This window comes from Gracilinanus agilis, chromosome 5 (genome assembly GCF_016433145.1).
Source record: "Gracilinanus agilis isolate LMUSP501 chromosome 5, AgileGrace, whole genome shotgun sequence".
Taxonomy (NCBI): Eukaryota; Metazoa; Chordata; class Mammalia; order Didelphimorphia; family Didelphidae; genus Gracilinanus; species Gracilinanus agilis.
The window spans coordinates 114,116,915-114,141,753 of record NC_058134.1 but is presented as its reverse complement, the minus strand read 5'-3'; the positions used below and the strand labels follow the sequence as shown (position 1 = coordinate 114,141,753).

At 34.2% G+C, this 24,839-nt stretch overlaps 1 non-coding gene across 1 annotated transcript; it reads left to right on the top strand.

Annotated features, from left to right (window-relative positions):
* The first annotated feature begins 8,640 nt into the window (after nucleotides 1-8,640).
* On the top strand, nucleotides 8,641-8,747 carry LOC123250853. The gene has a single exon (XR_006506470.1). It is a non-coding gene; the product is annotated as a U6 spliceosomal RNA (small nuclear RNA).
* Nucleotides 8,748-24,839: the final 16,092 nt, after the last annotated feature.

Here is a 24,839-nt window from a genome sequence, read left to right as displayed (position 1 = left end):
AAATTGAAACATCTCTTACACCCATCATATTGGCTAACATGACAAAAAAGATAAATGATAGATGTTGGAGAAGATGTGGGAAAATCTAATATACTGCTAGTGGAGCTGCTCTGTACTGCTACAACCATTATGGAGAATAATTTAGAACCACTCTCAAAGGACCATCACAATGGGTATAACCTTTGACCTAGACCCTATTTCTTTATCTCAAAGAGATTATAGACAGGGAGGAAGAACTTGCCTTTAGAAAAATATTTATAGCAGTTCCTTTTTGTGGTTACAAAGGACTGTAAACTGAAGGGATGTCCATCTTTTGGGGAATGGCTGAAAAAATTTTGGTATATATTTGTAATGGAATACTATTTAGCCATAAGAAATGACAAACAGAATTATCAAAAAAAGAAACAAACAAAGCTGGAAAGACTTATATGAAGTGATGCAAAGTGAAATGAACAGAAAGAGGAAAACACTGTACACAGTAACAAAAATAATGCATAATGGTCAACAGTGAATTATCAACAAGGCAAGGATCAAGGACAGTTCCATGATACTAATGCCAAAAAAACGGATCTCTACCACTTTAGAAGGAACCAGAGTCCAAATGGAAGTTGAAAAATACCATTTTTTATTGCCTTCATTATTTTTCTCCAGTGTAAGCAATATGTATCTAATTTCACAATATGATGAACATGGAAATAGTTATTGTATGATAATATATCTACAGCCTATATTACATTACCTGCCTTTTAGAGAGGTGGAAGAGGTGGGAAGGGAAGAAAACATGGATCACAAAATATTGGAAAATAAATATCAAGATTTGTATTGATGTGTAATATGGAAAAATTAATATAATAAAAATATATTCTGGAATTCCAGGAAATAAAGTCAACTTCACTAGTCTGTAGTTTATAGATTTCACACTTATCCCTTTTTAAAAATTAGAAAAATTGATTTGTCTCTATGATATTTCAAACATCATTGACAGTGGATCAGTAATTGTATCTCCAAGTTCATTCATTGTCCTTTAGCTCAGGTAATAAGATACTCTCTTATTCTTTAAAGGCTTCATTTTAATTTGGGCTTAAATATTCTATTGATTGATGTACAATCACACACGCATATATACACACATATGTATGCATATGTGTTTATGTGATTATATAGTAATATTATCATATATGTATACACATGCTATTTGGGGACTTTTGGCAAAGATGCTCAAGTGGTTTGTCATTTTATTCTCCAGTTCATTTTATATATGAGGGAATTGAGACAAACAAGGTTTTATGACTTGCTCAGATTTGCACAGTTATTAAATGTCCTAGACTAGACTGGGACTCAGGAAGATGAGTCATGCTAACTTCAGGCCTAGCATTCTAAAAACTGTACCATCTAGCTGTCAACATACCAATATTGAATACATATGTATATACATATGTAGTATTCTAAGCTTATCTGGATATAAAATAGAAGCAAAATAATTATTTATAAATATTTATAACAGGGAGATACCATAGAATTTATCTAATCCAAAACTGTAATTTTTGAGATAAAGAACTGTGACTCAAAATGATTAGGTATCAAAGGCAGGGTTTTAGTCTAGACATTTAATTCAAAATCCATGTTGTTTACACTCACCTTTCTGAAGTTTTTTGCCTTCTCTGTCATTCCCCTCCCCCAAATATTTTGTATGCCTATTAATAATTCTATCTTCCTCTTGCCCCAATTTAGTTTTTTTTTTCTAAGTCCACTTTCCTGTCATTAGACTTCATCATTTCCCCAACTTTTTATGTTTAAGAATTAACATTATTCTAATAGGATGAAGTCACTCTTTCAGGAGTCATTCTTAATTATATATCTTTGATCCCACCATCTGCATCTTCCATATTGTTCAACAATGTGATATGATGACCTAAGAAGCAAATGCCATTTAACCTGCACTGAAAAACATAGTCTAGAATTAGGGAGATGAAAATCTTGTAGTACCTTCTACTGATATGACACAACTGGTTTATTATAGTGGCTTTGGAGAACCACATTTTAGGAAAGACATTGATAAACTGAATGATGAAAAGAGAGAAGCCAGTATAGTTAATGAAATAGAGCCCACTCCAAACTAAGACTTGTTGAAGGAATTGAAAATAATTATCTTGGAGATATAAGATATTAAATTGGAGCAGGGAATATGAGAGTGGTCTTTGAGTATAATAGATGCCTAAGTGTCTATGTCCCTCTGTTTACTTAACTATAACATGGGGTTTAGAGTAGCACATACTTCCTAAAATTGTTGTGAGGATTGAATGACATATTTGTAAGGCACTTACTATAGTGCCTAACACATAGTAGGCACTTAATTAATACTTATTTCGATTCATCCCATGCACATGTTATCTAAATATCTTCAAAATTCTGACATTTATTGACTCTGTTATGACTATTTTCTTTGGATTTGTAATAAATCTTTTCTTCACTCATAATTAACTGACAGAAATTAAAAAGGGAACATTTCAGAGAAATCTTGGAAGATTTGAATTGATAAAGAGTGAAATGAGATGAATCCAAAGAACAATCTTTACAAAACAATTACATTGTATAAAACAACTTTAAAAGAGAAAAATGGTGATAATTCAAGGACTGAATATAATTTCAAAGGACCTTTGATGAAAAATGCTACCTAACTCTGACAGAGACATTCATTTTCAGATTGGCCAATATGATGAACTCATTTTCTTGACTATAAATATTTGTTACAATGATTTTCTTCTTTTCTACTGGGGCAAAGATAGGGAAGTGTGATAGTATTGTCAAAAAAATAAGAAAAGGAAAACTAGATCGTTAATCCATCTTTAAACTGAAGGAAGGAAATTGAACATAAAGTAACTGGAATGGGTAAATGAATAAATAAATGAACACATGTAGCACACTGAGCTGGGGAATAACTGGGTAACATATGAATAACAACCAGGAAAAACAGCTTGGATTCACAGTAATTCCTTATTTGTCAACCTAGGTAACCGGGTAAGGACAGACAAGAAAGGAGTATGGTAACTGTGATATTTAATTATTATTTGGGATAGGTAATGAAGGGTAGGTAAACTGACTCTAAGATCTATGGATCTCCAACCAAGGGTATAGGGTTGGATAAAATCTACTCTACTGGCTAAATCTAATATCAGACTGCTTGTTAGCAAGGTCCAGCTGAGAGGAAGGGATATCACATAAAGTCCAATGTTGATGTCTTCAAAGCTGGTCACGGGAGACTTAAATCACAGCAAAATAATCCAAAGATAGGAGAGGGAGAAGGGATGGTCTCTGTGTCCAACACAAAGTCACAACCACTTCCCTACCTTCCTCCTTCACTGGGATGTTTGATTGAAGATGTTAATTAATCCAAGATCCAGGGAAACAGCTTCAGGGATGGTCTGTCTAACCAACTCCACCATTAGTCCTTCTTAAAAATTAGACTTAGAGAAAAGGAAGCTAATGAATCCATAAAACATTATGAAACAATGAGACAAAAATTTAAAAAAAAGAAAACTGTCTCAAGATTCTGGAATCCCCTTTGCCACTCAGTCTGCTCTGCTAAGCTATGCTAAGCTAAGTTAAATCTTATATTCCTATAACAAAATGGAAAGAAAAGAAGAAAAGCTAGTGGAAAATACTGATAAGATTTCTGTTGAATATTGAAATTATTGTAACTTAAAATTAAAAACAAACTATGTAATATATTTTCACAATTGAATATATAAATTAATGTTTCTGTTCTACTTCATGTATGGGAAAGAAATTTTATTTTATATTTTCTGAGCTGAAGATTAAAACAAGTTAAAAAGCAAAACAGTTAACTGGCAATTACAACATAAATTTCATGACTGTAGCTAACTAGTACCAAAGTTTAATCAACTATATTAAGCATCCTCATTTTAGATCTCTGAAATGTTTTATTTCTCACATGCTAGGGCAAAAAAGGGCAAGAAACTTACAAACTCTCCCATGGTAGCAGAGCACCTGAGGCTACAAGGGAGCAAAGAGGAAGACTGGGGACTATAGGAATCTACTCACTCACAAGTGACACCAGAGAGCTTGAGGTACCAGAGTTCAAAACAGGTGACCTGTAGAACCCAAGCTACTTGGCAGAGGCAGGAAATCAGCAAAGGGTAGACCAGCCTTGCCCTAACAAAAGGGGAACTGGTAAGAGGGATTGCTTAATATAGCTGTACAAAAGAGACATGATCTTCCTCAGAGCAAACCATCAGGGCTACCTCCACAAACGGACAAATCAGAGGAAACAAGAACAACAGGGCTTACCCTAAGTACCAGAGAAAATACTCTGCAATCACAGCGCAGTGCAACTTCTACCCTAGGCAGAGAGAAAAACCTCAACATATAAAGTAATAAGGAAAAAATAACTAGAAAAATGAGCAAAAGACAAAAAATGACCATAGAAACTTAATTTAGTGACAGGGAAGATTAAAAATATGAACTCAGAAGAAGATAATAGTGCCAGAAAGGAAATATATGAAGCCCCAAAGGAAAGTGTGAAAGGATGTCAGGCCCTAAAGGAAACCCTTGAAGAACTTTAAAAGAATTTTAAACACCAAATAATTAAAGAAGTGATAGGAAAAGTCATCAACTTGGGAAAAAACTCATGGAAGAAATCAACTCACTAAAAATTAGAAAAGGCTACAAGGAAATTAGAGGCACAAACTACATTGAAAAAAATAATTCCCTGATGAATAGAATATACCAAATGGAAATGGAGGTCTTTTTTTAAAAGCACTGAAGGAAACTCTTTAAAGAGTAAAATTAACCAAATGGAAAAGAAAATACAAAAACTCAAGAAGAAAATAACTTCTTAACAATTAGACTTAGAGAAAAGGAAACTAATGAATCCATAAAAATTATGAAACAATGAGACAAAATTTTAAAAAAGAAAAGAAAATGGACAGAGGAAAGATAATCTAAGAGCCACTGGACTATCTGAAAGCCCTGATTAAAAAAACAAATCCTGGGCATGATATTATAAGAAATTAAAAAAAAAACTGCCTTACTATCCTCAAACTAGGGTGAAAAATAGAAATTAGGAGAATTCTCCAATTACCTCCTAAAATAAATCCCAGAGTAAAATACCTCAGGACTATAATAACTAAGGAAAACAGTAGTATAAGCCAGCAGAAGGAAATATTTAATTTTTTTGTGGAGCCATAGTCAGGATTACATAGGACCTAGTGGCTTCTACATTAAAGGACTGGAAGGCGTTCAATGTGATATTTCCAGATGACGACAACAAACAATTATATACCCAATAAAACTGAGCATAATCCCATAATCCTTTAGGGGGAAAATTAATTTTTAATTAAATAGCATAATTTCAAACTTTCCCGGCCAAAAAAATGAGTTGAAAAGAAAATTTGATGAGTAAATTTGTTGATAAAGAGAAGCATAAAATTTAAAGGAGAAAACTTAACAGTTTCAATAAGGTTGAATTAAGTACATTCATTTGGGAAGATAATATAAATAATTCAGATATATATCATAGTTTTAAAAAGTAAAGTACATAAAATCTGAAAGATATCTAAAGTGCTTAAGATACTTGAGAAATTTATCACTAAGATAAAAAAGGAGTATATATAGAAAGAAGGAAGGAAGCTAAATAAGATGGACTGATATTTAAAAAAAAACCAAGGTATTAGAAAGAAAAACACATGGGGAAAAGAGAAAAGAAGTCCTAGAAGGGGACAGGCAATCTCTCATTAAGAGGCCTATTAGAGGCAAATACAGTGGAGAAGATGGGAGAGTGACTCTATTTTAATCTTAGTCTCATTGTAATACAGCTAAAAGGGGGTAAAAAACATTCAATCAGCTATTGAAACATTTGGTACTCTATTCCTATGGTTGGAGAGTAGTGAGAATAAGGGGAGAATGGACAAAAAAGAGAGCGAACTGGAGGAAGTGGTCATAAAAAGCAAAACATCTTTGAATAGGGGAAGGATAAAAGTGGAAGGAGAAGAGTAAATAGAGAAAAATAATATAGAGAGAAGCACAATTAATAATCCTAACTGTGAATGTGAATGGAATTAATTTACTCATAAAGTGGAAGAGGGTAGCAGACTTGATTAAAAAACAGAATTCCACAATATGTTGTCTATAAGAAACACATTTAAAACAGGGAGTCAAGCACAGAGTAAAGTAAGGTACTGGAGAAGAATCTACTATGTCTCAGTAAGAAAGCAAGAGTGGAAATCATGATTTCAGAGGATGCAAAATTAAATGACATCATGATAGAAGACATCATAGATCATGAAAAAATGTCAATATTATTCATATATGCACTAAATTGCATCACATCTAGATTCCCACCCCAAATTACAGAAGGAAATGATAATGAAATGTTATTAATGGGAAAACTCAAACTTTCCCTTTCAGATGTAGAAAAATCAAAACAAAAAATAAACAAGAAAGAACTTAAGGAGGTAAACAGAACTTTAGAGAAGTTGGATATTATAGACCTTTGGAGAAAACTAAATGGTAGTAGAAATGAATACATCTTTATCTCAGCAATAAAATGCTCCTTCACAAAAAATGACCACAAAATAGGGCATATAAACCTCACGACCAAATATATAAAAGTAGAAATATTAAATGCACAATTTTCAGATCACAATGCTAAAAATAATTGCACTAAATAAAGGACAACAGAAGGAATAACGATCAAGTGAATACTAAATAATCCAACCTTAAATATCTAATGAGTCAGAGAATAAGTTATAGACACAAGCAACAATTTCATTAGATAAAATGACAATGAGGAGACAACACAGCAAAACTTTTTGGAATTCAGACAAAGTGGTAGTTAGGGGGAAATTCATATCTCTGAATGATATAAATACGTAAATAAATGAACAAACAAGCAAACAAATAATGAAACAACAAAACGGAGAAAGACCAATTCAAAGAAATGGTCTTGCAACTAAAAAAATTAGTAAAGAAAAAATTAACTATGTCCAATTTAAATAGCTAATTGCAAATCCTGAAAATCAAGGGAGAGATTAATTAAAGTGGAAGCAAGAAAATTATTAAACTAATAAATAAGACACAGTATTGATTTTATGAAAATATAAATTGAGATAAACTATTTGTTAACTATTATAAAAGAAAAAAATAAAACCGAAAACCAAATTAACAGTATCAAAAATGAAAAAGCAAAATCACAACCAGTAAAGAAGAAATCAAAGTAATTACTGGAAGTTATTTTTCCTAACTCAATAATAATGAATCTGAAACTCTAAATGTATATATGAATACTTGCAAAAATATAAACTACCAAGATTACCAAAAAATGAAGTGCGATGCTTAAACATCTCCATCACATAAAATAATTAAATAAATCATCAAGATAACTTTGTAAGGAAAATTTCCCAGGGCCATATGTATTCAAAAGTGAGTTCTACCAAACATTAAAAAATAAGCAACTCCAATACTACAGAAGCTACTTGGAAAAATATAGGTAGAGAGAATTCTTCCAAGCTCTTTTTATGATATAAATATAGTATTGGTACCTAATCCAAGAAGAACCAAATAAAGAAAGTTATTAACCAATTTCTCTAAGGAACGTTGATGCAAATATTTTAAATAAAATATTAGCAAGATGATTACAACTTTATATAACAAGAATAACATGCCACTATCAGGTGAGTTTTATTATAGGAACTCAGGGATGGTTGAGTATAAGGAAATCTATCAATATAATTGAATACATCAATTAAAAAATTTTAAATCATATGATTATTTCAACAGATGCAGAAAAAGCATTTGCCAAAACAGAACACCCATTCCTTATGAAAGCATTAGAAAACATTGGAATAAATAGAGCCTTTGAGAAACTGATAAGTGGCATCTATTTAAAACCACCAGCAAGAATTATCTGTAATTGGTATGAACTAAAAACATTCCTAACAAGATCAAAGGTAAAGCAAGGATGCCAACTATCACCTATGATTACTTAATATTGTATTGTAAATGCTCAGTCTAGTAATAAGAGAAGAAAATGAATTTGAAGGAATTAGGATAGGCAAAGAAACAAAATTATCATTCTTTGCTGATGACACAATGATATACTTAGAGAAACCTGGAGAATCAACCAAAAAAAGCTAATAGAAATAATTACTAACTCCAACAATGTCACAGGATACAAAATAAACCCACATACATCATCAGCAGATCTATTTACCACCAACAAAATTTAACATCAATTGATAGAAAGGGAAATCTCATTCAAAATAACTAGACACTATAAAATCCCTAGGAGTATACCTACCAAAAAAATTAAAATGAAACAACCTTCCAGGAATTATATGAACACAATTACAAAGCATTCTTCGCACAAAGAATGTCATACCTAAATAATTAGGAAAAAAACCTTAATTGAAAATAACAGCTTCCTGGTTAAGATGGCAGCAGAGTAAAATCAGTTGCTTAACTTCTCCTAACCAAAACATACAGGACTCCTCAAGAAGACATAAAAACAAATCCAGAGGAACAAAGGGACCCCACAACAGGGCACAGCCTTAGAGATATGTGTAATCGGGGCATTTCCATGTTATAAAGGGGTGAAATAGCTCTCACTAAAACGCAAGCTGAGTGCTTACTTCGTCAGCACATATACTAAAATTGGAATGATACAGAGAAGATTAGCATGGCCCCTGTGTAAGGATGACACGCAAATTCATGAAGCGTTCCATATTTTTCCAATACACAGAAGTTAAGGGTTTAAAAAATAAATAAATGAAATAAAATTTAATAAAAAAATAAGATTGCCATTTAAAGAAAATGCAAGCTGAGCAACCCCCTCCCCCACCCCACCCCACCTACAGTGCCAAAGCCAGCTCACAAGAGTTAGAGCAAATTTGGGGCACGGATTAAGTCCTTAGCACCTACATGGGGTAACCAGGGCCTACTCCTGAGAGCAGCAAGACTTAAGACCCCAAAAGGCTAAAGAACTTGCACAGACTTCGAGCTCAGACCCTAAGGGCAGGCACGAGTGAGGGCACGGACTCAAGCCCAGACAGGAATCCTGAGTGCAGGTGAGAACTTGGATCTTGAGCACAGACGAGGACCTTGAGTGGGGAACCAGTGTAAAAGGGGTTCACAACTGTGGAATCAACACCCTGAGACTGTTAAAGGAGCCTCGGGCAGAGGAACAAGTAAGGGGACCACCAGGAGGCTTGACCCTGAGAACAACTGAGACCTCAGGAGCCTAAAGAGCACAGACAGACCCTGAGTTTGAGGATAAACTTGAGAGGTCACAAGGCTAGCAGTGGCAAGCCAGAGACAAGAACCCCAAAAGAGAAAGATCATCAAGAACTCTCTAACACTCAACAACTTTACACAAATAAAATACAGACAAAGGAGCAAACAGCAGAGGAGAACAAACAAGTAATCATAACCTTCCCAAAATAATGAAAACTGGCCACAAGCTATTGAAGAGTGCAAATCTGAGATGATGAGGAAGATGGAAGAGATTTGGAGAGATAAGTGGGAAATAGCTCAAAAGGAAATAAAGAGGTTAGAAGACAGAAACTCCCAATGGGAGAAAGATGCCCCCAAATTAAAAGAAATGGTAAGCAAATTGGAAACCAAAATCTGGCAAGAAAATAACAGTTTAAAAGGCAGAATTTCACAATTGGAAAGTGAACCAAGTAAATTGAAGATCAGAAATGACCAAATTGGAAAGGAAAACCAAAAGATTATAGCTGAAAACCAGCCCCTAAAGGCTAGAATTGAGCAATTAGAAGCTAATGACCTCTCAAGACAGCAAGAATAAATAAAACAAAGTCAAAAGACTAATAAAATAGAAGGAAACATGAAATACCTCAATGAGAAAGTGACAGACCAAGAACACCGGTGTAGAAGAGACAATCTGAGAATCATTGGTCTTCCTGAAAAAGCAGAAATTAATAGAAATTTGGACTCCATACTAAAAGAAATTATTCAGCAAAATTGCCCTGAAGTTCTACAAGAGGGCAATATAGACATTGAAAGGATCCATAGGTCACCCTCTACACTAGACCCAGAAAAGAAAACCCCCAGGAATATAATAGCCAGATTCAAGAGCTTCCAAGTAAAAGAAAAAATTTTACAAGAAGCCAGAAAGTGACAATTCAGATATCAAGGAGCAACAATCAGGATAACACAAGATCTGGCAGCCTCCACACTAAAAGACCGCAAGGCGTGGAATATGATATTCAGAAATGCAAGAGAATTGGGTCTACAACCATGGATCAACTACCCATCAAAATTAACCATATACTTCTAAGGGAAAGTTTGGGTATTCAACAAAATAGAAGATTTCCAAGTATTTGCACAGAAAAGACCAGGACTACATGGAATTTTCGATATCCAACCACAAAAATCAAGAGAAATATAAAAAACGTAAATAAGAAAAAGAAGGGAAAGAAAGAAAACTCATATTTTTTTAAATTTACCTCTTTATGGGCTTCAATATGATCTAATTATTGGTATTGCTATGCAGAGAAATGGTATGTATAATTCTCTGTAAGGAATTCTATTCACTTTTATAGTAATTAGAATAATTTTTCATAGTGAGAGGTTGGAATACTAAATGGTAGATATGGGGGAGGGAAAGAGGGAGGTGAATAGTAGAGGACACCAAGAGAAATTTGAAGGAATAAGAAAAATAGGATATTCTATTACACACAAAGAGGGTAAGGGAAGGGGAAGGGATGAATACTATTATAAGAAGGAGAGGAAGAGAACATTAAGAGGTAATAGTTAAACCCTACTCTCAGTGTAATTAACCCTAAGAGGGAAGAGTAGCTGTATCCATTGGGATATAAAATTCTATCCAACCCTACTGAGAAAGTCAGAAGGGAAAAAACAAGGGGAGCAGGGGAGTGGGGAGGACAAAATAGGGAGGAGAGGAGAGTGGGGAAGGAATTCAATAGGCCTTAAAATAAATAGAGAGAAATAATAAGGGAAGGGTTAGAAAGAGTAGCAAATCAAGGAAGGTTCAGGGGTTACTGGCATAAAGCATACCACTGGTTTAAAAGGAAATAGTGTAAGAAGAAGGGGTAGAACTAGAAGAGGATACCAAAATGTTGGTGAGTACACAACTAATAATTAACTCTGAATGTGAATGGGATGTACTAGTCCATAAAAAGGAAGCAGATAGAAGAGTCGATTGGAAACCAAAATCCTACCATATGTTGTCTACAAGAAACACATATGAGGTGGGTGGACATACACAGGTTTAAGGTCAAGGGCTTGAGGAAAATCCTTTGGGCATCAAATGACAAAAAGAAGGCAGGAGTGGCTATTATGATTTCTGACAAAGCCAAAATAAAAATAGATAGGATTAAAAAAAGACAGTGAAGGTCATTACATCATGATTAAAGGCAGTATAGACAATGAGGAAATAACATTGCTCAATATGTATGCACCAAATGACATAGCAACCAGATTCATAAGGAGAAACTGGCAGATCTCAAGAAGGAAATAGATATTAAAAAGATACTAGTGGGAGATCTAAATATCCCTCTTTCAGATCTAGATAAATCAAACCAAAAAATAAATAAGAAAGAGGTAAGAGAGATGAAGTCCTAGAAAAATTAGATTTAATAGATATGTGGAGAAAAAAATAGGTAAGAAAAGGAATACACCTTCTTTTCAGCTGCACATGGTACATTTACAAAGATTGACCATGTAATAGGGCATAGAAACATTGCAAACAAATGCAAAAAAGCAGAAATAATAAATGTAACTTTCTCAGACCATAATGCAATAAAAATAATAAAAAGTAAGGGAACCTGGACAGTTAAATCAAAAACTAATTGGAAATTAAATAATATGATTATCCAAAACCAATTTGTCAAAGAAGAAATCATAGAAACAATCAACAATTTCATTGAAGAGAATGATAATGAAGGGACATCCTACCAAACTCTGTGGGATGCAGCCAAGGCAGTACACAGGGGGAAATTTATATCCTTGAGTGCATATATTAACAAATTAGGGAGGGCAAAGATTAATGAATTGGGCATGCAACTTGAAAAATTAGAAAATGAGCAAATTAAAAATCCCCAGATGAAAACTAAATTAGAAATACTAAAAATCAAGGGAGAAATTAATAAAATCAAAAGTAAAAACTATTGATTTAATAAATGAGACAAGAAGGTGGTATTTTGAAAAAACTGATAAAATAGACAAAGTACTGGTCAATCTAATAAAAAAAGGAAAGAAGAAAACCAAATTGACAGTATCAAAGATGAAAAGGGAGACCTTACCTTGAATGAAGGGGAAATTAAGGCAATCATTAAAAACTATTTTGCCCAAATATATGGCAATAAATATAGCAATCTAGGAGATATGGATGAATATTTACAAAAATACAAATTGCCTAGATTAACAGCAGAAGAAATAGAATACCTAAATAATCCCATATCAGAAAAAGAATTTGAACAAACTATCAAAGAACTCCCTAAGAAAAAAATCACCAGGGCATGATGGATTCACAAGTGAATTCTATCAGACATTCAAAGAGCAACTAATCCCAATACTATACAAATTATTTGATATGATAAGCAAAGAAAGACTCCTAGCAAAATCCTTTTATGACACAAATATGGTACTGATTCCAAAGCCAGGTAGATCAAAAACAGAGAAAGAAAACTACAGACCAATCTCCCTAATGAACATAGATGCAAAAATTTTAAATAGAATATTAGCAAAGAGACTCCAACAAGTAATTAAGAAGATCATCCACCATGATCAGGTGGGATTTATACCAGGAATGCAAGGATGGTTCAACATTAGGAAAACCATCCACACAATTGACCATATCAACAGTCTACCAAACAAAAATCGCATGATTATCTCAATAGATGCTGAAAAAGCCTTTGACAAAATACAGCAAACATTCCTATTGAAAACACTGTAAAGTATAGGAATAGAATGACCTTTCCTAAAAATAATAAACAGTATATACCTAAAACCATCAACAAGCATCATATGCAATGGGGATAAATTAGAAGCCTTTCCAATTATATCAGGAGTGAAACAAGGATGCCCATTATCTCCTCTATTATTTAACATCGTACTAGAAATATTAGCAGTAGCAATTAGAGAAGAAAACGAAATCGAAGGTATCAAAATAGGCAATGAGGAGACTAAGCTATCACTCTTTGCAGATGATATGATGATCTACTTTAAAAATCCTAGAGAATCAACTAAGAAACTTGTAGAAATAATCAACAACATTAGCAAAGTTGCAGGTTATAAAATAAATGCACATAAATCATCAGCATTTCTATATATTTCGAACACATTAGAGCAGCAAGAGGTAGAAAGAGAAACACCATTTAAAATCACCCTAGACAATATAAAATACTTGGGAATCTATCTACCAAAACAAACACAGCAATTATATGAAACAACTACAAAACACTTTCCAAACAATGAATACTAGATCTACGAAATTGGAAAAATATTGATTGTTCATGTGTAGGACAAGCTAACATAATAAAAATGACCACTCTACCCAAATTAATTTACCTATTTAGCGCCATACCTATCAAACTACCAAAAAACTTTTTTACTGAATTAGGAAAAACTATAACAACGTTCATTTGGAATAACAAAAGATCAAGAATATCAAGGGAAATAATGAAAAAAATGTGAAGAAAGGGGACCTAGTAGTACCAGATATTAAACTGTACTATAAAGCAGAGGTCATCAAAACGGTATGGTACCGGCTAAGAAACAGAAGGGAGGATCAGTGGAATAGAATTGGGGTAAGTGACATCAGCAAGACAGTGTATGATAAACCCAAAGAGCCCAGCTTTTGGCACAAAAATCCACTATTTGACAAAAACTGCTGGGAAATTTGTGGAATAATATGGGAGAGAATAGGTTTAGATCAATATCTCACACCCTACACCAAGATAAATTCAGAATGGGTGCATGACTTGAATATAAAGAGGGAAATTATAAATAAGTTAAGTGAATATAGAGTAGTGTGCCTGTCAGATCTCTGGGAAAGGAAAGATTTTAAAACTGAGCAAGAGTTAGAGAAAATTACAAAATGTAAAATAAATGATTTTGATTATATCAAACTAAAAAGCTTTTGTACAAACAAAAACAATGTAGCCAAAATCTGAAGGGAAACAACAAATTGGGAAAAAAATCTTTATAACAAAGAACTCTGATAGGGTTCTAATTACTCAAATATTCAGGGAGTTAAACTAACTGTATAAAAAATCAAGCCAATCCCCAATTGATAAATGGGCAAGAGACATGAATAGGAATTTTCAGGTAAAGAAATCAAAAGTATCAATAAGAACATGAGAAAGTGTTCTAAATCTCTAATAATTAGAGAAATGCAAAACAAAACAACTCTGAGGTATTACCTCACACCTAGCAGATTGGCTAAAATGAAAGAAGGGGAGAGTAATGAATGCCGGAAGGGATGTGGCAAAACTGGGACATTAAGGCATTGTTGGTGGAGTTGTGAACTGATCCAACCATTCTGGCTGGCAATTTGGAACTATGCTGAAAGGGCTATAAAAGAATGCCTACCCTTTGATTGAGCCATACCATTGTTGTGTTTGTATCACAAAGAGATCATAGATAAACAGACTTGTATGAAAATATTTATAGCTGTGCTTTTCATGGTGGCAAAAAACTGGAAAATGAGGGTGTCCCCTTCTGTTGGGGAATGGCTGAACAAATTGTGTTATATGCTGGTGATGGAATACTATTGAGCTCAAAGGAATAATAAACTGGAGGAATTCAATGTGAACCTGAAAGACCTCCAGGAATTGATGCGGAGTGAAAGGAGCAGAGCCAGAAGAACATTGTACACAGAGACCAATACAGTGTGGTAAAGTAGAATGTAATGGACTTCTGTACTAGCAGCAATGCAATCACCCAGGACAGTTCTGAGCGATTTATGGAAAAGAATCCTACCCACATTCAGAGGAAGAACTACAGGAGTGGAAACAGAAGAAAAACAACAGCTTGAACACATGGGTTGAGGCGGACATTATTGGGGTTGTAGACTCGAAACTACCACACCAACGCAACTATCAACAATTTGAAAATAGGTCTTGATCAGTGACACATGTTAAAACTAGTGGAAATATACATCTGCAATGGGGGTTGAGGGGAAGTCGGGGGGTGAAGGGGAAAGTAAGAGCATGAATTATGTAACCATGTTAACTTTTCAAAAAAATAAATATTAATAAATGCTTAAAAAAAAGAAAGAAGTGGATGATTCTTAATAAAAAATCTGTCACTAATAAACCAAAAAAAGAAAGAAAAAAGAAAATGACAATCCTACCTAAATTAATTTACCTATTTATTGAGTGCCATATCCTTTAAACTAGCCAGAAATTATTTCATAGAATGAGAAAAATAACCACATAGTTTAACTAGAAGTATAAAAGGCCAAAAATATCAAAGGGATTAGTAAAAAATATGAAGGAAGGAAGTTTGGTAATACCAGACCTCGAATGATATTAATACAATCTGGTATGGGGTAAAAAATAGAAAGGTGAACCAATGGAATAGATTATGTAATCAAAACATGACAGTTAATGTTCTTAGCAACTTGGTGTTCTATAAATTCAAAGATCATTCCTTTTGAGAAAGAATTCACTATTTGACAAAATCTTCTAGGAAAACTAGAAAGCAGTATAGCAGTGACTAGGCATGAAACAACATCTCACATCATTCACCAAGAAAAAAATCATAATAGATACTTGATCTAGACATGAAGGGTGACACCATAAATATATTAGGGTAACAAGGAAAAAAATTACCTATCAGAGTTACGGATAAAGAAAGACAAAAACAAGACATGGAAAACAGTATGAAAAATGAAATGTATAATTTTGACTACACTAAATTAAAAAGGGTTTATTTTTAAACCCTTGTACTTCCGTGTATTGTCTCATAGGTGGAAGAGTGGTAAGGGTGGGCAATGGGGGTCAAGTGGCTTGCCCAAGGTCACACAGCTGGGAAGTGGCTGAGGCCGGGTTTGAACCTAGGACCTCCTGTCTCTAGGCCTGACTCTCACTCCACTGAGCTACCCAGCTGCCCAAAAAGGTTTTTGTACAAACATAATCAATACATCCAAAATCAGAAGGGAATCAACAAAATGGGGAGAAGAGGAGGTTGAGAAAATGTCTCTAACAAAAGGTTTATTTTTCAAATATAAAGAAAATTAAGGCAAATTTATGAGAATACAGAACATCTACCAATTGAAAATGCTCAAAGGATATGAATAGGCTATTCTTAGATTAAAAAAAATTAAAACTATCCAGTCACATATAAAGTTCTCCAAATCACTATTGAGTAGAGAAATTCAAATTAAAGCAACTTTGGGATATCACTTCAAACGTATCAAAATGACAAGATGTTGGAGGGAATGTGGAAAATTGGGACACTAATACACAGTTGGTGGAACTGTGAATTAATACAATCATTCTGCAAAGCAATATGGAACCAGATAAAAAGGGTCAAAAAACTATGCCTATCCTTTGACTTAGCCATACCACTATTGGTGTGTATCCAAAGAGATCAGAGATAAGAAGAAAGGACATATCTGTATTAAAGTATTTTTAGCAGCTGTTTTTGTAGAGAAAAAGATTTGGAAAATGACTGGTTTACTATCACTTGAGGAATAGATGAACAAATTATGCTATATGCCTGTAGTGGATTACTATTGGGCCATAAGAAATGACAAACAGTTTAAATTCAGAAAAACTTGGAAAAGTTTATATGAACTTCTGCAAAGAGAAGTGAGCAGAACAAGTAGAATAATGCACACAGTAACAGAAATATACAATAACCAACTACAAATGACTAAACAATCATTAGCAAAGCATGCCTTCAAGATGCCCTGATGGGACTGGTGATGAAAATGCTATTCACAAACAAAGTAGGAACTTTTGGAGTCTGAGTGCGTATCAAAGCATTCCATCTTCCAATATATTTTCTCTATAAAATATCTATTATATGTGTGATATGTCTTCATTTGTGCCATGCAGAATAGGAAAATATATATTACATGAGTGTATGGGCATAACCTGTTTCAAACTATTCACTGCCTTCAGGAATTGGATGGAGGGTAGAGAGGGAGGAATTTTGAATTCTAAAGTATCAGAAAGCAATAGTCAAAAATTGTTACTGAATGTAACTAAAATATTAAAAAAATTGAAAAAATATAAAAAGTAAATGAGCCTGAAATATGTATGCAGTGCAATATTTTCTATCCTTCTGAATTTTTGAAGCCCTAATGCTGAGGTCAAGTAGTGTTGAAAAGTAATAACAACTCTCTCCAAGGAGAATTCCCCTATCAAGGAGCAATTGTTGCCAGAAAAAATATCTATCACTATTTACTACAGAGATAATTGCCTCTTGCTCCTCTAAACTCTGACTATTCTTCTAAACTCTATCAATTTCATAAGCAATAGATTGAAAATGTTGAGTCACTTTAATGCACAGGCTAATTTTACTGCATAGTCTGATGAATTGTCCAGAAATCATTACTTAAGTCAAACAAAAAAAATTAAAACTGTAAACATCTTCAAGTCAATGTGCATTTATTAATTGCCTACTATGTTCAAGGTTCTGTGCTAAGTGGTAGGTACACTTAACCCTAAATACTTTAGATAATTCTCTAAGACATAACTAACTAAACCTATAAATTTAAAAGCTGTTGATGTACTGGTAGAAGGAATTTCCTCATCCAAGATTTTCCTAAACCTGGTATGGTGTTGTAAACTTCTAATGCCTATTATTAGAGAGGCTGAAGCTTAGACTGGTGGATCTCATAAGGCAAGATTTATTTCTGAACTTCAGTGAGTTAGGCTGATTGGACATCTATAAGTCTAGGCTTATTGTGATGAACATGAGGGACTGAAAAGCCACCAGGCTAAGCTAAGAAGGAAGAAATCAACTCAGACTGAAAATGGAGCAGGCCAAAATTTTTATGCCAATCAGTAGTGGGATCACGTCTATGAGTGTCATTGGAAATAATGACCTGGGTGAGATTTAGCCCCAGTTTCCTACTCTTCCTCTCTCCAACCAAAAAGTTGAAGAACTTCCCTCTACCAAATAAATGAAAAAATTAGTCCATTATCCAAATCCCTATCCTATTTTATGAATACACAAATTTACAAAAACCATTATGCAGAATAATAACAAGTAAATACAGAAAATATGTCCTAATAATTATGTAGGTCCAGCTGTTCCATATTCCGTAACCATACTCTGGAAAAAAGCCATTGTCACTGTGGCAGCATAAGAGAATCACTTAGGACTGTGAGAGTGTATTTTTTAATCTATTTCAAGGATAACTATGACCTCCTTAGCCATGCAAGTCCTTATAAAGAAGATAAAATCCAACCCTGAGACTGTGGAGAAATTCTTTCTGGTTTTAAATAACTTGTTGAAGATGTAGTTGTCCAAGAGCCATTTTTGATAACCCTGGGTCACATTTCTTTGCTGAGCCACTCGGATAGGATTTCTGTGGAGCAAAAGTAGCATGGGAATGGCCTAGAAGAGTGATAAGAATTATACAATGGTTCCTGAGTGTGTATAAGCATTTATTTAACATTTAACTCTCTTAAGTTATGATCATTTTCTAATGATCAAGAAGCTGATGGAGCTGAACAAAATGCATAGTTGCCTTCTTGGAAAAAGATGAAAATAAATGACTTAGAATTAAATATCTTTGCAATTATAGTTCATAGATTACTCTTAAAAAATGGGAATTAAAAAGAAAAGATACAGTTGGTTTCTTCATGTACCAAAAGATAATTAAAAACATTCTCTCAGGAGATATTTGGATAGAAAACCAGGCCTTGACTAAGGAAGATTTGAGTTCAAATTTGGCATCAAACCCTTGCTATCTGTAGGACCCATGGAAAGCCACAACCCAATTCTCCTCAATTTCCTCAACTGCAAAGGAGAAAGAAATTTCAAACCATTGCAATATCTTTGTCCAGAAATCAAATGGGGTTACAAAGAGCCAGACACAATTGAAATCACTTACCAACAATAAAACACCAATAAGACTTTGAAAGAATTATTTTATAGAGAATAAAAATAATAACAAAATTAACCTGGAATAATAAAATATCAAATATATAAAAATAGGAGCCCTTCCCTGATTAGTAAATGTTTAAAGGATAAGAACAGACAGTTTTGGGAAGAAGATATCAAAACTATCAACGGTCATATAAAATACTTTAAATCACAATTTATTAGAGAAATGCTCTGTTGATATAACTGTGAACTTGTCCAACTTCCTGGAGAATAATTTGGAAATATACCCAAAGTGCTATAAAACTGTACATAACCTTTGACCCAACCGACTACTGGGATCCAAAATGATAAAAAGGAAAGAATCTAAATGTGCCACTGTATTTATAATAGCTCTTCCTTGGTATGCTTTGTAAATAAAGTTTCAAATATTTTATTTTATCAATAATCAATTTGAATGAAAATTTTCTTTCTAAATCTTTCAAGGTTTATTGTTTATATATAATCCATCAAACAAGATTTATTAAATAGTTATGATTAAAATCATCTTGAGTGACTGATTTTGGGTTAAGAATATAAGTTTATTCATTATTTCAAGTTTATATGTAAGGCCAGCATCATAACCAATAAAGTATTATAACTTTCTATGGCTGTCTCAGAAGTAGGGACAACCTGAGCTGACTCAGACAGTTCAATAAATAAATCTTTGTAAGATCATTATTTAGATCAATGATTCCCAAAATGGGCACTACTGCCCCCTGGTGAGTGCTGCACCGATCCAGGGAGGCGGTGGTGGCCACAGGTGCATTTATCTTTCCTATTAAAGGTGATTAAAATTTAAAAAATAAAAATTTCCAGGGGGCTAAGTAATATTTTTTCTGATAAGGGGGCGGTAGGCCAAAAAAGTTTGGGAACCATTGATTTAGATCCTCCCTTGAACACCCCAAGACATCTTTATTTTATGAAAACTAATTAAGAGGTGGTGTATCAACCTATCTACTCCTCCCAATCACCACAGGTGGATAGGTTATTATGTACACTGGAAAAGAACCCTTCTCCCTTTCATTTATTAAGCAAATTCTCTTAAAAAGGAAGATATTCTTCAAGATTCCCAAGGAAAAAGAAAATGCAAAAAATTTGGCAGACTAAAATGTATCTCTGACCTAGATCCCAGACATAGGAATACACAGTAATTTTCCCTAATATTTAAGAATTTACTATAGTACATGAAAAGTAAGTTCTCACGATATCAACTATGTGCATGGAACTATGCTAATCACTGAAGATACAAGGACAGTCAGAAGACAGTTAATGATCCCATGGAATTTACAATCTGATATGGGAAAAAACATGTAAAAGCAAGCTATATATAGGTTAAGCAGGAAATAACAGTCAGTTGGTGGAGTTGAGAAGTGAGAATATACCAAGCATGGGAAAAAGAAAATTCCTGAAACTGAAAAATAGAATAGAGTGACTTACTCATGTAATAAACAACCAGGAGGTCAATGTCACCAGATGAGACTACATCACAGGGAGAGAATACTGGAAAAATAGCAGGGTATTAAAGTTATGAAAGGCTTTGAATGCCAAGGAGAAATTTTTGTATTTGATCCTAAAGTAAAAAGAGTCACTAGACTTTATTGAGTAAGGAAGTAACATGGTTGAACCTGGATTTTAAGAAAGTCACTGTAGAGGCTGAATGAAGACCAGATTGGAAAAGGGAGAGACTTGTGGAAAGCTGACCCTCCATTAGGATATTACATGCCTTGGTCAAGCTCAGCCTGAAATTCATTATTCGTTTTTATCTTTCTTTTTTACTCTTCCTAATTTTGATCTTCATTTTCTAATGGGCAGGTCAACATTTCCAATGACATGACATGTTACATAGGCAGTCTTGAGCCACTTCCTGTCTCATTTTCAATTTAAAATATGAAGATAAGTATGATGTCCTTATGGTTTTAGAAGCTTATCTGATGGAACTTACTTTTTTGGTGTGACATTGAAAAGAAGGCAACAGAGAGGTAGTATGTTATATAGGTTAAAATGACATCAGAAGATATAGGTAAATCTCCCATTTTTGACACAAGTAATATGAGTAGATAAATCATTTATCTTCTTTGAGTCTTAGTTTTTTTCATCTGAAAAGGGGAGTAATTGAGCATGGGCTAGTGTTTCAACTCCTAAACTAATTGCTAAAACTTTTAGTTTCCTAATCTATAAAAAAGGAGTTTAGAGATGGTCACTAACATCCTCCTCAGTTCAAAATCTTTTGCTTTATTTTTTTCTTGCTTTACCTAACTCACAGGTTTAGTGTGAAGAATGTTTTTTAGACCTTAAAGCAGTGATTCCCAAAGTGGGTGCCACAGCCCCCTGGTGGGTGCTGCAGTGATCCAGGAGACGGTGATGACCACAGGTACATGTATTTTTCCTATTAATTGCTATTAAAATTTAAAAAAATTAATTTCCAGGGGGATAAGTAATAGTTTTTTCTGGAAAGGGGGCAGTAGGCCAAAAAAGTTTGGGAACCACTGCCTTAAAGTATTGATATATAGAAGCTGTTATTATCATCAGAAACAGTAAATCACGAGTATTCTCAAGAAAGGAACATTATCAAGATCTCCACAACATTGTCCAGCCTTTGTGAAATCATCTTACAAAAAATCTTTTAATCTTTTTTAAATACTAGGAACCTTCTGATCATTTCCTATACCTTTTGTATGCTAAACAATGTACAAACCATCATTTTTTTGAATGCACATAGAAATTAGTTGTAAAACCTTAAGCCCCATAGACTTATTCAACAGTTTGACCATAATCCTTCTTTTTTTGCTTTGTGATTTCTGTAATTGAGTTATTGTTTTCTTAATTTTTCTTAATTGATGGCATGATGTGAATTCACATCCTTTCTCTTTATCTCTGTATTTCTACTTGTTCTATAAAAGAATCCATTATATGCTACACAAAATCTATTTTGGTTCCAGATTAACCTTTTCTAAGTCCCTTGAGTCAGAACTTTTCATCTAGCAGACTGCAGAATACCTAGAGGTATTTTGTGTATTTTAATTTGAGGGGGGGTATTGATTGACCTTTTATTTCCTGAAATTCAAATCAACAAATAGCTATTAATCATCATCTATGTGTAAGTAAAGGAGGTTAAAAACCTGGGAAGAGCAGTTATAGACTTAATAGAGTGTGTGTGTGTGTGTGTGTGTGTGTGTGTGTGTGTGTGTGTGTGTGTGTGTAGTATGAAAAAGATAACTTCCATGAGGAAGGATGGCAGAAAATGCTCATTTTTGGCGTAAGGGTAGCAAAAGAAGCTCAATCAAATTTCAGGGTGTTAAAGGAATGACTTTGGCCATATTTGTACAGGTGTCATTCTCATTTTTTTGTTTGTGTTTTGCTATTTTTTCATATTCTTTAATTTTGTTTTATTAATCTTTTCTGCAAATGGAAATATCCATTTTCTCTTTAAAGCTTTTGGCTTTACTTTTTCCCTTGTGAACTTTATTTCATTTTTCAATATGTCTCACCATTTTTTGCTATCCTCAAAGGGAAGCAGCTTTCCCCTTCTTTTTATTCATATTAGCATAGCTTTAATTTCTCTCTGTTCTAATTTAGTTTTTCATATGGTAAAAATTTATAGATATTTAGGCTTTAAATTAAACATTTTTCATGATCAGAATGTGATGTGTTAATTTTACATTCCAAAACTATCTTGTCTTATACTTTGGTGATAAAAATTCTATTCCTGTCTTCTGTTGTTTCTAAGTAAATGGAAGACTATTATCATCTAAATTCAAATGGCTGTTCTTAAACCCAGAGTCATTATATAAGGATTTTAAATATTTTGTTTTTTAAATTTCATCACTTATGGTACTATCAGCACTTCTGAGAAATAATGTAAATATTTTGGTAGCAAAATCCTCTCATATGACTCAATGATTTAATGGACTATGACTATATATTAGAATACAGATTTAGAATGATGCATATTATTTTTAAAGAACAAAAGAGATAAAAGAACAGACAATGGAATTTCCTTTTAAATATATACTCATCAATTGTATGTTTGCTATGGGAGGGGGTGGGAGGAGGGTAAGGAAATAACATGAGTCACATAAACATGGAAAAATATTATTTTTTTAATCAGGTATTTTTTATTTTTTAGAAAAAGTTTTTCCATGGTTCCATGATTCAGGTTCTTACTCTCTACCACCAAATTCCCACAACCCCCATAGCCAAGGCACATTTCCACTGGCTTCTTCATGTGTCATCAATAAAGACCCATTTCCATATTGATAATTGTACTAGGGTGCTCATTAAGAGTCCACATACCAAATCATGTCCACATCAAACCATGTGTTCAAGCAGTTGGTTTCTTCAGTGTTTCCACTCTTGTAGTTCTTCCTCTGAATGTGGGTAGTATTCTTTTGCATAAATCCCTGAGAATTCTCCTGCGTCATTGCATTGCCACTAGTACAGAAGTTCCTTACATTTGATTTTACCACAGTGTATCAGTCTCTGTGTATAATTTTCTCCTGGTTCTGCTCCTTTCACTCTGCATCAGTTCTTGGAGGTCACTCTAGTTCACATGGAAATCATCCAGTTTATTATTCCTTTGAGCACAATAGTATTTGTAGTGCAAAGGTGCAAACAACCCTGAAGAACCTTGCTAACTGCAGAATTTCTGGCAGTTAAGAAGGGTTTAGAACCCTAACTAGGGGAAGTTGATCCTGGAGGCACGGTCAGAGCAGAAGGGTCAACTGAGCTTGGTCTTTTGGGCTGAAACCTGGCCTTGATTCTATTCCTTTTCTCTTGAGATTTTGTAGCTTAGCTAATTCCTCTGTATCTCCCTGACCTCCCCTATTCCAAACATCATTTCCCTTCCTGATTTCCTGTGGGTTTTGGGAGAAGGGTGGATATCGGTGGTAGCAACCAAACTTTGAAGACTTAGGTTTTCCTCATAGTCAAGTAGGGCTTACCCTTGATACAAATTATCTCCTGAATCATTGTGTATAACTTCCCTAACCTTAAAGGCAACAAAACCTCCCGGGACTGAGTGAGGGCAGGCCCTTTCTTAGTCTCCCATTCCTGTATCCCTTCCCCACCTGAAGCTTCTCCCTAGGCAGTTGTTAGAGAAACCTTGTATCCCTCTGTCCTTTATAATCAACCCTGAAACTCAATAAACCCTGTTGGCATTTAGTCAAACCTTTTGCTAAATCATTGGTTGAATGATAAAGGAGGGATAAGGAGAGAAAGGAATAGTTTCTCTTTGGGTCCTGAGGGGAGCTGGAGGCATCCATCTTGGAGGAAGTGGTGATTTCTATACTTCCTCTGAGAAGCCCTTCTATTTCACAGAGAGGGAAGAGCCTTGGTACTCTTCCTCTGTGAACCTGAGAAACTGACTAGAAAGCCCTCTAGTTAGTTTCAAACCATTTCTGGCTGGTCCTAACCTTTTGTCTGTAGAAGTGCCCGTCCTACCTGGAAGGGTTCAGCCTGTTTCCCTTCCCTTTGTCTTCTGTCTCAAGCCTGTGTACCCAGTCTGTGTCTCCCTGTTGCAGCTGCCTGCCCAACTACCTCATCCTCTCCCCTTGCCACTCATTCTACTTCATTCTTCCTATATTTCCCTAAACTCAGCCATTCCCTTACATCTCTCTTACCACCTCAATCTACTACCACCATTGTTGTATCCTCCTTTCCCACCTATTGACTTAGGGACCCACAAACCCCATCCACTTGTTTTTTTTTTACATATTACATATTCCATCACCAAC